This window comes from Chrysochloris asiatica, unplaced genomic scaffold (genome assembly GCF_000296735.1).
Source record: "Chrysochloris asiatica unplaced genomic scaffold, ChrAsi1.0 scaffold00382, whole genome shotgun sequence".
NCBI lineage: Eukaryota > Metazoa > Chordata > Mammalia > Afrosoricida > Chrysochloridae > Chrysochloris > Chrysochloris asiatica.
Genome location: NW_006408900.1, coordinates 42141 through 53413, shown reverse-complemented (window position 1 = coordinate 53413; position 11273 = coordinate 42141).

Below are 11273 nucleotides of genomic sequence, written 5' to 3'. Positions count from 1 at the left end.
CGGAAATGTAAAGGTAGACATTTTATAGCAAGGAGGGGAGTGATTAACTTTTCAGTCTAGGAGTGGAGGTCCCTAGGACCATCAAGAGAGAAGAGCAGAGAGCGGGACCCTACCCAGAGAAGCAGTGATGCCTGAAATGGAGGCAGAGATGATGACATGGAGCGATGGAGCAGCTGGACACTTTAGATCCAGAGAGGGAGAGCGACTGTGTGCTGAAGACCTGGAGGATATGGGGAAGGATTGCATGGAGGAGATTGCAATGAGACGATATATGATAGAATGAATGTAAAACTAATGTTCTCCCATGTAAACTTTCACATAATTCACAATAAAACATTTTTAAAAAATTAATAAGACTAGAGAATTGATCAATTGAGTTATGATGTTGGATAATATTATTGAAAATACCATGGACTGCCAGACAATTGAACAAACCTGTCTTAGAAGAATTATAGACTTCGAAGTTTTGAATTGGCATAATATAATACGTGTTGTCTTCCATTGGCTAAAATGGCATTAAAGGCACCTTTGTTGTTGTTGTTTTTATGTGCTGTGGAGACCTTTACTTAAGCTTTAATCATTTCAGAAAGCCAGAAATTGCTACTTGAAGAATCTGATCACCATGTCGCTATTGTTTTCAGGTGTTATCAAATCAGTACAAAATCATTGTGACCCTATGCACAGCAGAATGAAACACTGCCTGGTCCTAGGCCATCATCACAACTTTACTATGTTTGAGCCCATTGCTGCTGCCACTGTAAGTCTTCATTAGGAGTCTTCCTCTTCCCTCTGACCCTCTAATTAACCAAACATGATAGCCTTCTGCAGTAACTGGTCCCTCTTGATAATATGTCTGAAGGATGAGAGACAAAGTCTGGCCATCCTGATTTCCAAGGAGCATTCTGGCTGTACTTCTTCCAAAACAGATCGGTTTGTTCTTTTGGCAGTCCACGGTACTTTTAATATTCTCTCCAATACTCTAATTCAAATGAATCAATTATCATAGGACCTTGAAACTGACAATTTTTATTAGTTCATCCAAAAGAAAATTTTGGTTATTTCTCCTCTCGAGGATTTCATTATTGTTTTGCTCAGAATGTTGCTGTGTTACACCCACCTCCATACTTATTTATACAGATTAGCACTTTGTTATATGTGCACAAAATTAATGAAATCAGAAAATAGCATCCTTCACTAATTGTTTTAGTAGTTTTTCCCTTCAGTTCTTGATTATTATTTTTTTTTTATTCACGGCTTTTTAAATTATGTTTATATTTATATGTATAAACTGTAATGCACAATTTAGTTAATTGTTTAATTTTTCATTGTCTATTTTCTCAATCCATACATTTCCTTGATAATGAATTGTAGGTAAATATTCATTACTTGCAACATTATTTTGGCAAAAGTTGAATTAATAGATATTAAGCTTCTTCTGTTTGCACATGTATACTACTATACATTCCAAAAGGAACTCTGGTAGCATAGTGATTACAAATCGGGCTGCTAATCTCAAGGTCTGCAGTTCAAAACTACCAGCCATTCCATGGGGAAAAGATGAGGCTTTCTGCTCCCTTAAAGATTTACAAAGTCACTACACGTGGGAGGGAACCGATTACACAGTATTTAACCATAACAACAATGTATGTTCCAAAGTGAGGTGACCCAATGGAATGAAGAAACCATTAGGCCATATCTTTGATATCCCATGTGAGTAAACTTTTAGAAGCGGTAATGCAGAAACGGCTGCAAGCATGTATTGACAGAGAACTTCAGGAAGTTCAAACCAGATTCAGACAAGACTGTGGAATGAGGGATATCATTGCTGATGTCTGATGTATCTTGGCTGAAAGCAGAGAATATCAGAAAGATGTTTACCTGTGCTTTATTGCCTATGTAAAGGCTTTCAATTGTGTGGATCATGACAAGCTATGGACAACGTTGTGAAGCATAAGTATTCCGGAACACTTAATTGTGCTCATGAGGAATCTGTACTTGTACCAAGAGGCAGTTGTTTGAATAAAATATGTGAACACTGGATGGTTTAAAATTAAGAAAAGTGCTGGGTTATATGAAACATTTTCTGATTAAGATCAAATAGCACAGCCTTCAGTATGGATTGCATCTCAATGTAAAGAAAAAAAACCCTCACCACTAGACCAATAAACCACAGTCTTATTAATGGAAAAAGATTGAAGTTGTTAAGGACTTCATTTCTTCTTGGATCAATTATCAACACTCAAGGAAGCAGTAGTCAAGAAACCAAGTGATGCATTAGGCAAACCTGCTGCACAGGAACTTTTTAAAGTGTTTAAGAGCCAAGATATCAACTTCAGGACTAAGGTGCGACTGATCCAAGCCATGGTATTTCATTAACTCCATATACATGCAAAAGCTGGACAGTGGATAAGGAAGACCGTAGAAGAATTGATGCTTTTGAGCTATGGTGTTGGAGGAGAATATTGAAAGTGCCATGGGCTGTCAAAAGAATCAGCAGATCTATGTTGGAAGAAGTGCAGCAAGAGTGCTCCTTGGAAGCCAGGATGGCCAAGTTTCGTCACTCATACTTCCGATATATTATCAGGAGGGACAAGTTGCTGGAGAAGGATATCATGTTTGGCAGGGTGAAGGGTCAGAGAAAAAAAGGAAGACCCCCAGTGAGATGGATTGGCAAAGTGGCAGCATCAATTGGCTCAAGAGTGGCCAGAATTATGAGGTTGGCCCAGGATCAGGCAGTGTTTCATTCAGCTGTGTATAAGGTCACTATGTGTCTGTACCTACTCGATAGTACCAAACAACAACATATAGGAATCCAGTTGTGGTAAGAACTGGGCTGCTAAATGAATGGTCAGCAGTTAAACCTACCAGTAGCTCATCCAAAGACCTGTGCAGGACTCTATGAGTGAGAACCACCTTGATGACACTTAACAACAATAAAAACATATAGGCTTATGTGTATGTGTCGGGGGAAAACCATGGAGGAAGATTGACCATATTATTGTTTTCATTTTTTCTTTGGATATGGTATTATTGTATTTTTTCTAATTAGTTTATTTTATCCCAATTTTAAACTAAATTTGAATGTATACATATGTATTTTATATAACAACTATTTTTAGAACCTATTTAAAGACTAAGGCAGATTTGGAATGAGAAGCAGGTTATTTCTGGATGTTTAGACATTGAAAACCTCATAAATAGTAGTTCAACACTGTGAGAGAGCATCAAAATATGAAATATTGAAAGATGATGAATGGCACCAGCATATTGTCAGATATATTATTGTTGTTTTTAAGTGTCGTCGAATCAGTTGAACCTCTGACCTTGCAGTTAAAATTAACCTTGTGGTTCAGTGCATTATCCACATTGGAATTCCATTGTAAGATACAGTATTGTTGTTGTTAAGTGCCATCCAGTCAGTTCCAACTCATGGCAACCCTGAATAGGGTTTCTAGTGAGCAACTAGTAGGTATGAACCACCAACCCTTTGGCTCAAACTGAGCTTGCAGTCCAGTACATTATCCTGCAGTGCCACACCATGACTCTAGATAATAGTGCTGGAAAATGAGCACCTCAGGTTGAAGAGACTCAAAATATAACTGGGGAAATGTTGCCTGTTCAAAGTAAAGTTGATCATGATGACAAGAACACAATAAAGCTCTGAAGATCTTCATTTGCTGGTGGAGCACAGTTCCAAATGAAGGGAAGCATCTGTAAACATCCATTAATTATGGAATATGAAATGGATGGAGTACAAATCTGGGAAATCTGATCAAAATAAAACACCACAGTCTTCAGTGTGGGTTGCACCTCGCTGTAAAGAAAATCAACATACTTACCACTGGACCAATAAATAATATTAAGATGAATGGAGAAAATTTGAAGTTGCCCAAGACTTCTGTTTGCTTGGATCCAGTGTCAACACTGGATGTGTTGACTGACCCAAACCATGCTATTTCAACAGCTGAATATGTATGTGAAATCTGGACAGTGAATAAGGATGACTATAGAAGTATTGATGTGTTTGATTTATGGTGTTGGAGAAAAATATTCAAAGTAACATAGAGTGCCAGAAGAACAACAAATCAGTGTTGGAAGAAGCACAGTTAGAATGCTCCTTAGACTCTAGGATGATGGGATTTGGTCTTTAATAATTAGGACATATTATCTGAGAGACCAGTCCCAGGAGAAACACATCATGCTTGGTAAAGAGGAGGCCCAGCCAAAAATAGCTGTATTTTCAATGAGATAGATTGTCACTGTGACAGCAGTAACTGTGTCACACTGAAAAACAAGTGTGAGGATGGCACAGGAGCAGATAATGTTTCATTTTACTGTGCATAGGGTCATAGAGTCTGAACCAATTCAATTTCACCTAACATCAACAACAACAACAATTTAAATTTAATACAATTTTTCTCATTGAAATGTATTTATTTTGGTAACATTTTGAGTTTTCCTCAAGTCATTGTTATTATGTTTTAGATACTGTGTGTATCAGAAGAACCTCAACTGTGAACTCTTTTAGCTTATTCTCACTTAAATCTTTTACTTTCTACAAAGTGTAGCAACATATGCTATGATTTTTATGTACATTGAAACTAATTAAGCTTGATCAATACATTTACTTTCTTTGGGGATGCATTCATGTACTGTATAAACTATAGAAAAAAATTAATACCCATTTTGCCCTTGCCATAACACTTCATCCTTCTGCTCCTTAATAAAAGTGGATCACATAAATGCTAAATGTGTGCTGCTGACAGTGAAACTTAAAGAAAGTCCCCATGCTATTAAGCTGAAGTTAAAAGAGTAGAGCTCGAGAAATTTCTCTATTGTAAGAGAAATGTGAGCTTTGCAGAAAGTAAATTGGGTAGGAGAAATTCAATGAGGTGCCATCTAAAATGAGTAGATAAAGTAAAGAGAGTGCTTTGTAGAACTTGGGAGAAAGCAATTTAGATATTCGTGGTGATATCTCAGATGCCTGGATGCTAGAAGCAATCTAAATCTGAAGCTACTTGAAGGATATTGAACAGGAGCATTCTTTCTTGTATCTTTTTTTGTGTTATCTTTGCTTGTTGATTTGTCATCACTGTTAATCATTCATTATTTACTGTATAATTTTCTTTAAAAAAATTGTGAGTAGGAAGACTTAAAACTTTAATTTCAACTAACAGTTCAACTGAAAACACATTCAACAACACAATTTTTAACTAATATTTCAACTAAAAATAATTTTTCAGAAATGACCTTAAGGTTTATATTCATGTTTGTTTTTATATAGACTATCTTTTGAACATTCACAGGATTAAATTTAAATAGACCTTTGATACATTTTAGCTAAAAGCATGTATGAGGCCATGAATCCTTCTCCTCATGATTTATTTAATATATTTCCATCAACAGAAAATCAGGTAATCTGTTAACATTCATCATATAATTTATTCCTGTAAATATTCTCAATGGGAAAGATATTATTAATTTCCTTTTAATATTGAAAAAAACTGTGTCACAAAGATCACTGAACTTGTTCAGAGTTTAAACCAGTAATGGACAGAGTTGAACCTTCCATGCAGAAAGCTAAGCACATCAATGATTTAAATATTAAAAATAAAATGTTTAATCAATTTTCAGCAGACATTTTAGCCAAACACGTTTTTAAAATGAGTAAAACTGCTTTCTAAGTTAAAAAAAATAAATTGTGATGTAGAAATCGGATAGATTTGACTGCAAAGTGAATTTAACTGGCTTAGGCAAAAAAAATTTTGAAAAATAAAACTGACAAAAATCAAGGTCATATGTAATAGTAATATTTTTAATCATATCAAAAAAACTAAAAAAAAAACACATCTAATGTAAAAAAGCACAGCAATAAGTATAGAATATTTGTGAAACAGGACACTACATGGAATGTTCATCTATAAAATGTTGTTGTTGTAAGGTGCCATCGATTCATCACTGACTCATAGCAGTCCTATGCACAACAGAATGAAACACTGCCTGGTCCTGGGCCAACTTCACAATTATTGCCATACTTGAGCCTATTGATGCTGCCATTTGGCCAATCCATCTCATTGGGGGTCTTCCTCTTCTCCTACCTTCTACCTTACCAAATATAAAATCCCTCTCCAGTGACTGATCCCTCCTGACAATATGTCTGAAGTAGGAAAGGCTAAGTCTGGCTATCCTGGCTTCCAAGGAGCACTCTGGCTGTACTTCTTCTAACACAGATCTGTTTACTGTTTTTGGCAGTCCATGGTACTTTCAACATTCTCCTCCAACACCATAACTCAAATGCATCAATTCTTCTATGATCTTCCTTATTCACTGTCCAACTTTCACATGCATATAAGGTTACCGAAAATACCATGGCTTAGGTCAGGCACACTTTAGTCTTCAAGCTGACATCGTTGCTCTTCAACACTTTCAAAAGGTCTTGTGCAGCAGATTTGGATTTGCTTACTTCAAATACTTTATTTGATTTATTGACTGCTGCTTCCACGAGTGTTGATAGCTGATCCAGGGAAAATGAACTTTTTGAGTTTCAATCTTTTCTATGTTGATAAGAATGTTGTTTATTGGTCCAGTGGTGAGGATTTTTGTTTTCTTTACATTGAGATGCAATCCATACTGAAGGCTATGATGTTTGATCTTCAGTAGGTATTTCAAGTCCTCTTCACTGTCAGCAAGCAAGGTTGTATCACATACATATTGCAGGTTGATTAACAACCTGCAATCCAAGTCTTCCTCCAATCCCCATACCATGTTTTTCTTCTTAAAACCCAGCCTCTTGGATTATTTTCTCAGCATACAAGTTGAATAAGTATGGTGAAAGAATCTATAAAATAGATTTAAACTGATTTAAACAGAAAAAGTATGTTTTCTATAAAAGGAAGATATATAGGGACACTTACTTAAGGAAAAGTAAAGAAATAGAAAGAAAATGTAGGTATAAGAAACATTAAATTATTGAAATTTTTTTAAAGTACAGCAGTTTTACCAAAATTTTTGGTATGTACTTAGCCTGCTTTTGGGGGAAAGGTATCAATTTCATTATAGTATAATCATATCCACAAAGGTAATGTCCTATTCCAGATTGTTGTTGTTGTTATTATGTACCATCCCTGCACAGGGTTCCAAGCCAACCTGCAGAGGGTTCTGAGGTTGTAAATCTTTACGGGAGCAAAAAGCCTCATCTTTCTACTGTGGAACAGCTGGTAGTTTTGAACTGCTGACCTGAGATTAGCAGCCCGATTCATAACCACTAAGCTACCAGAGCTTCTTAGTTCCAGACTGTTGTTGTTGTTAAGTGCCATCAAGTCAATTCCAACCCATAGCGACCCTGTATAGGGTTTCCAAGGAGCAGCTGGTGAGCTTGAACCACTGACCTTGTTGTTCAAATGACTTTGCAGTCTGATGCATTAGCCCACAGCGCCACACCAGGACTCCAGCATAATTTCCAGATTGTTGTTGTTGTTGTTAAGTGCCATCGAGTAGGGCTGTGTAAAAATCAAGGATAGAGTTGTTTCATTAGGTTACTAGCAACCTGGGGGAAATGTACAGCGTTTTAGTTAATTTGGAGCCTAGAAATAGAATGAGTGACATATACTTAGTTTACCTCTCAGTGGAAAATATTTTCCTTCTTTTTTTTACTGTGAGACACAATTTGCATGCTTATTCATAATGGATGCTAGACAGAGTTTACATTGTTTCCACAATTTATAAAATTATAACATCAAGTTATAAAAGATGTTGTAAACTGGTTAAAATCATACACAGCTAACAGGAAAGCAAATCAGCACATTATTTTCAATTTAAAAAAAAAAAAATCTTCAAAGATATAAATATCTTTTTACCCAGGAATTTTCTTCCAGAAATATACAAAGTTCTGAACAAACAAGAAATGTTTTACTTAGCAACATGATAATTGATGTTAAGTGACATCAAATAGGTTTTGGCTCACAGTAATTCTTTATAGTGTTTCTGAGGATTTAAATCTTCATCATAGAAGAAAGTCTCATCTTTCTTCATTGGAGCAACTGGTGGGATTGAACCACAGACCTTGTGGTTCACAGTAGAGTACTTATCATATTGAGTCACTGTGCTACCCCAAATGGTAATAATGACCTAAAATATAATAGCCAAATAATAGACAAATTTTATGTCAGTCTTAAAGTTACTGGTTAAACACATATTGACACTTCCATAAAATTTACGGATTTAAAATACCAATCTAAAAATGGAGAAGTAAATATGTTGAAGTAATTCTTAAAATGTACAATTCTAGTTTTAAAAATTCTCATTTAACATTGCAGATATGAAAATAATCTACTGAAAATTTCTTATAATATTTGTTACAATCTTTTTCTAATTTTTTTAATATTGAAGACCTATGTCTTTCAGAAATGAAATTTTCACAACTGGACAAATAAATAACATCAAGATAAATGGAGAAAAGATTAAAGTTGTCAGGCCCCATTTTGCTACGATCAACCGTCAACACTCATGGTAGTAGCAGTCAAGAAATCAAATGAAGTTTTGCATTAGGCACAAAATCTATTTAAAGTGTTCAAAGGCAAAGATATCATATTGAGGACTAAGGTGCACCTGACCCAAACTATGGTGATGATTGTGAGATCGGCACAAGTCTGGGCAGTGTTTGTTTATGTTGTACATAAAGTTGCAAGTAACGACTTGATGGAATCTAGCAAGAAGAATGACTAGGATATTGATCATTATGTGTTCCATTTCATTGGAAGCTTGCAGCTGCTTTTCCTGATTTGAGTTGTGCTCCATCAGAAAATGAAGGTACCAAAAGCTTTAGTCCATTTGTTAGCTTTAGTCCATTTATTAATTATCATCATAGTTAAGTCTACTTTGAGGAGGAAGCTTTAGTCAGTAGTGTTTTGAGTGCCTTCCAACCAGAATAGCTTGTGTTCTGGCACTATATTTGATTATGATCTGCTGCTATTCGGAAGGTTTTCTGTATGCAAACATTCAGAAATAATCTTTTTCTCCCTCTTCATAGTCTGCCTTAATTTGTAAGCTCCATTGAAACGTGTCCATTTTCTGGTTTATAAAATTCAAGTAGTATATTTTTCAGCACCAGAGTAACACTCAAGCCACACAGTATGAAAAACTGACAGATGAGTGGTGGCTGATGAGTGACTCGAAGGACTCTATATAATGATTCAGAGGATTGATTGGTGGATTTGAACTTCTGATCTTGTTAAAAAAAAACAATTTTAAAGCAAATTTATTTATGATTATGAAAGAAATATTTGATTACCAAAGAAATATTCAATTATGAAAATTATATAAAAGAAAATAATATTAGAAACATAATTCTACCATAAGAGATAACTATTATAAACATAGTTTTCTTTTTTTTTTTTTTTTTTGGTATAAAATCCTCATCACCAATAAACAACAGTATTATCAATGGAGAAGAGATTGAAGTTGTGAAGGATTTCATTCTTCTTGAATCAACTATCAACACTCATGGAAGCAGTAGTCAAGAAATCAAATGACATATTGCATTAAGCAGTCAAGAAATCAAACGACATATTGCATTAGACAAATCTGCTACACAAGACCTTTAAAAAAGTTTGAAGAGCAAAGATGTCAGTTTGAGGACTAAGGTGCTCCTGACCCAAGCCATGGTATTCTCAAGAACTTCATATGCATGTGAAAGCTGGACAGTGAATAAATAAGGAAGACCATAGAAAAATTGATGCTTTTGAGTTATGGTGTTGGCAGAGAATATTTAAAGTGTCATGGCTGCCAAAAGAACCAACAGATCTGTTTTGGAAGAAGTGCAGCCAGAATGCTCCTTGGAGGCCAAGATGGCCAAACTTCATCTCTCATACTTCAGACATATTGTCAAGTGGTACCAGTCACTGGAGAAGGATATCATGTTTGTTAAGGTGGAGGGTCAGAGAAAAAGAGGAAGACCCCCAATGAGATGGATTGGCCAATTGGAAATATAGGTGGACTCAAGCGTGGCAACAGTAGTGAGGTTGGCCCAGGATTGGACAGTGTTTCCTTCTGCTGTGCATGAGGTCGCTATGAGTCAGTACCGACTTGGTGGCACCTAACAACAACAACAAATCTATATACACTTAAGAGTTCTGGTATGGCACGGCAAGATAAGCACTGGGCCGCAAGGTCAGTTTGAACCACAAGGTCAGCAGTTCAGACTTACCATCTGCTGCTGGGAAACCCTATGCAGAGTTACTATGAGTATGAACTGACTCAATGACACTTCAACAACAACAACATAGTCCATAAGGAGCACTGTTGTGGCACTGTGGGGTAAAGCATTGAAATCTAAGCTCAGTTTGAATCAACAGGTCCATGGTTCAAACTCACTAGTCAATCCTTGGAAATTCTATACAGGGTCACTATGAGTCAGTGCAGACTCGATGGCACTTAACAGCAACAATTTCAATAAATCAATTTGTATTTTCATATATCTCTATATATCTACATCTATAATATAATATGTAGCATAGTGGTTGCAAATCAGGCTGCAAACCTGAAAGTCAGAGGTTCGAAACTACCAGCCGCTCCGCGGGAGAAAGATGAGGCTTTCTACTCCCCTAAGGATTTACACCCTCGGAAACCCTGTACAGGGTCGCGATGGGTGGGAACCGACTCGACGGCACTTAACAACAACAACATAATATAATATAAGGAGCTCTGGTAGCGTAGTGGTTAGGAATCGAGCTGCTAACCTCAAGGTCGAAAGTTTGAAACTACCAGCTGTTCCATGGGAGAAAGATGAGTATTTCTGCTCCCGTAAAGATTTGCAGCCTTGGAAACCCTGTGTAGGGTCACTATGAGTCGGAACTGACTCCACCGTACTTAACAACAACAACATAATATAATATAACAAGGTGTTGTGATGTAGAATTTAAAAAAAAAATTATTTCATTTACTTATAACAGGTATCACAAATATCACAGAAGTTTTTAGCAGAGCTTTTTGTTGGGTTCTACAATTATTTTTATGTGCTTAATATTTAAAATTTATATACAAGTTAGAAATAGGTATCCACTTGTAAAGATAATTGAGGTAATGAAAATATTCTAAAAGTTTAGTTTGAAAGTTATTACTAAGTCAATTTAACTTTCATTAAAACATTTAAGGATTGTGATGTCTACATTTGAAAAACAAAAGAACTAAAAATGGGTATGTGCACTTTCCAAATTGTTCTGATAAGTGGGAAAATTACCATTGAAATTTATCTTCAAGGATTGGTACCCTGGAGA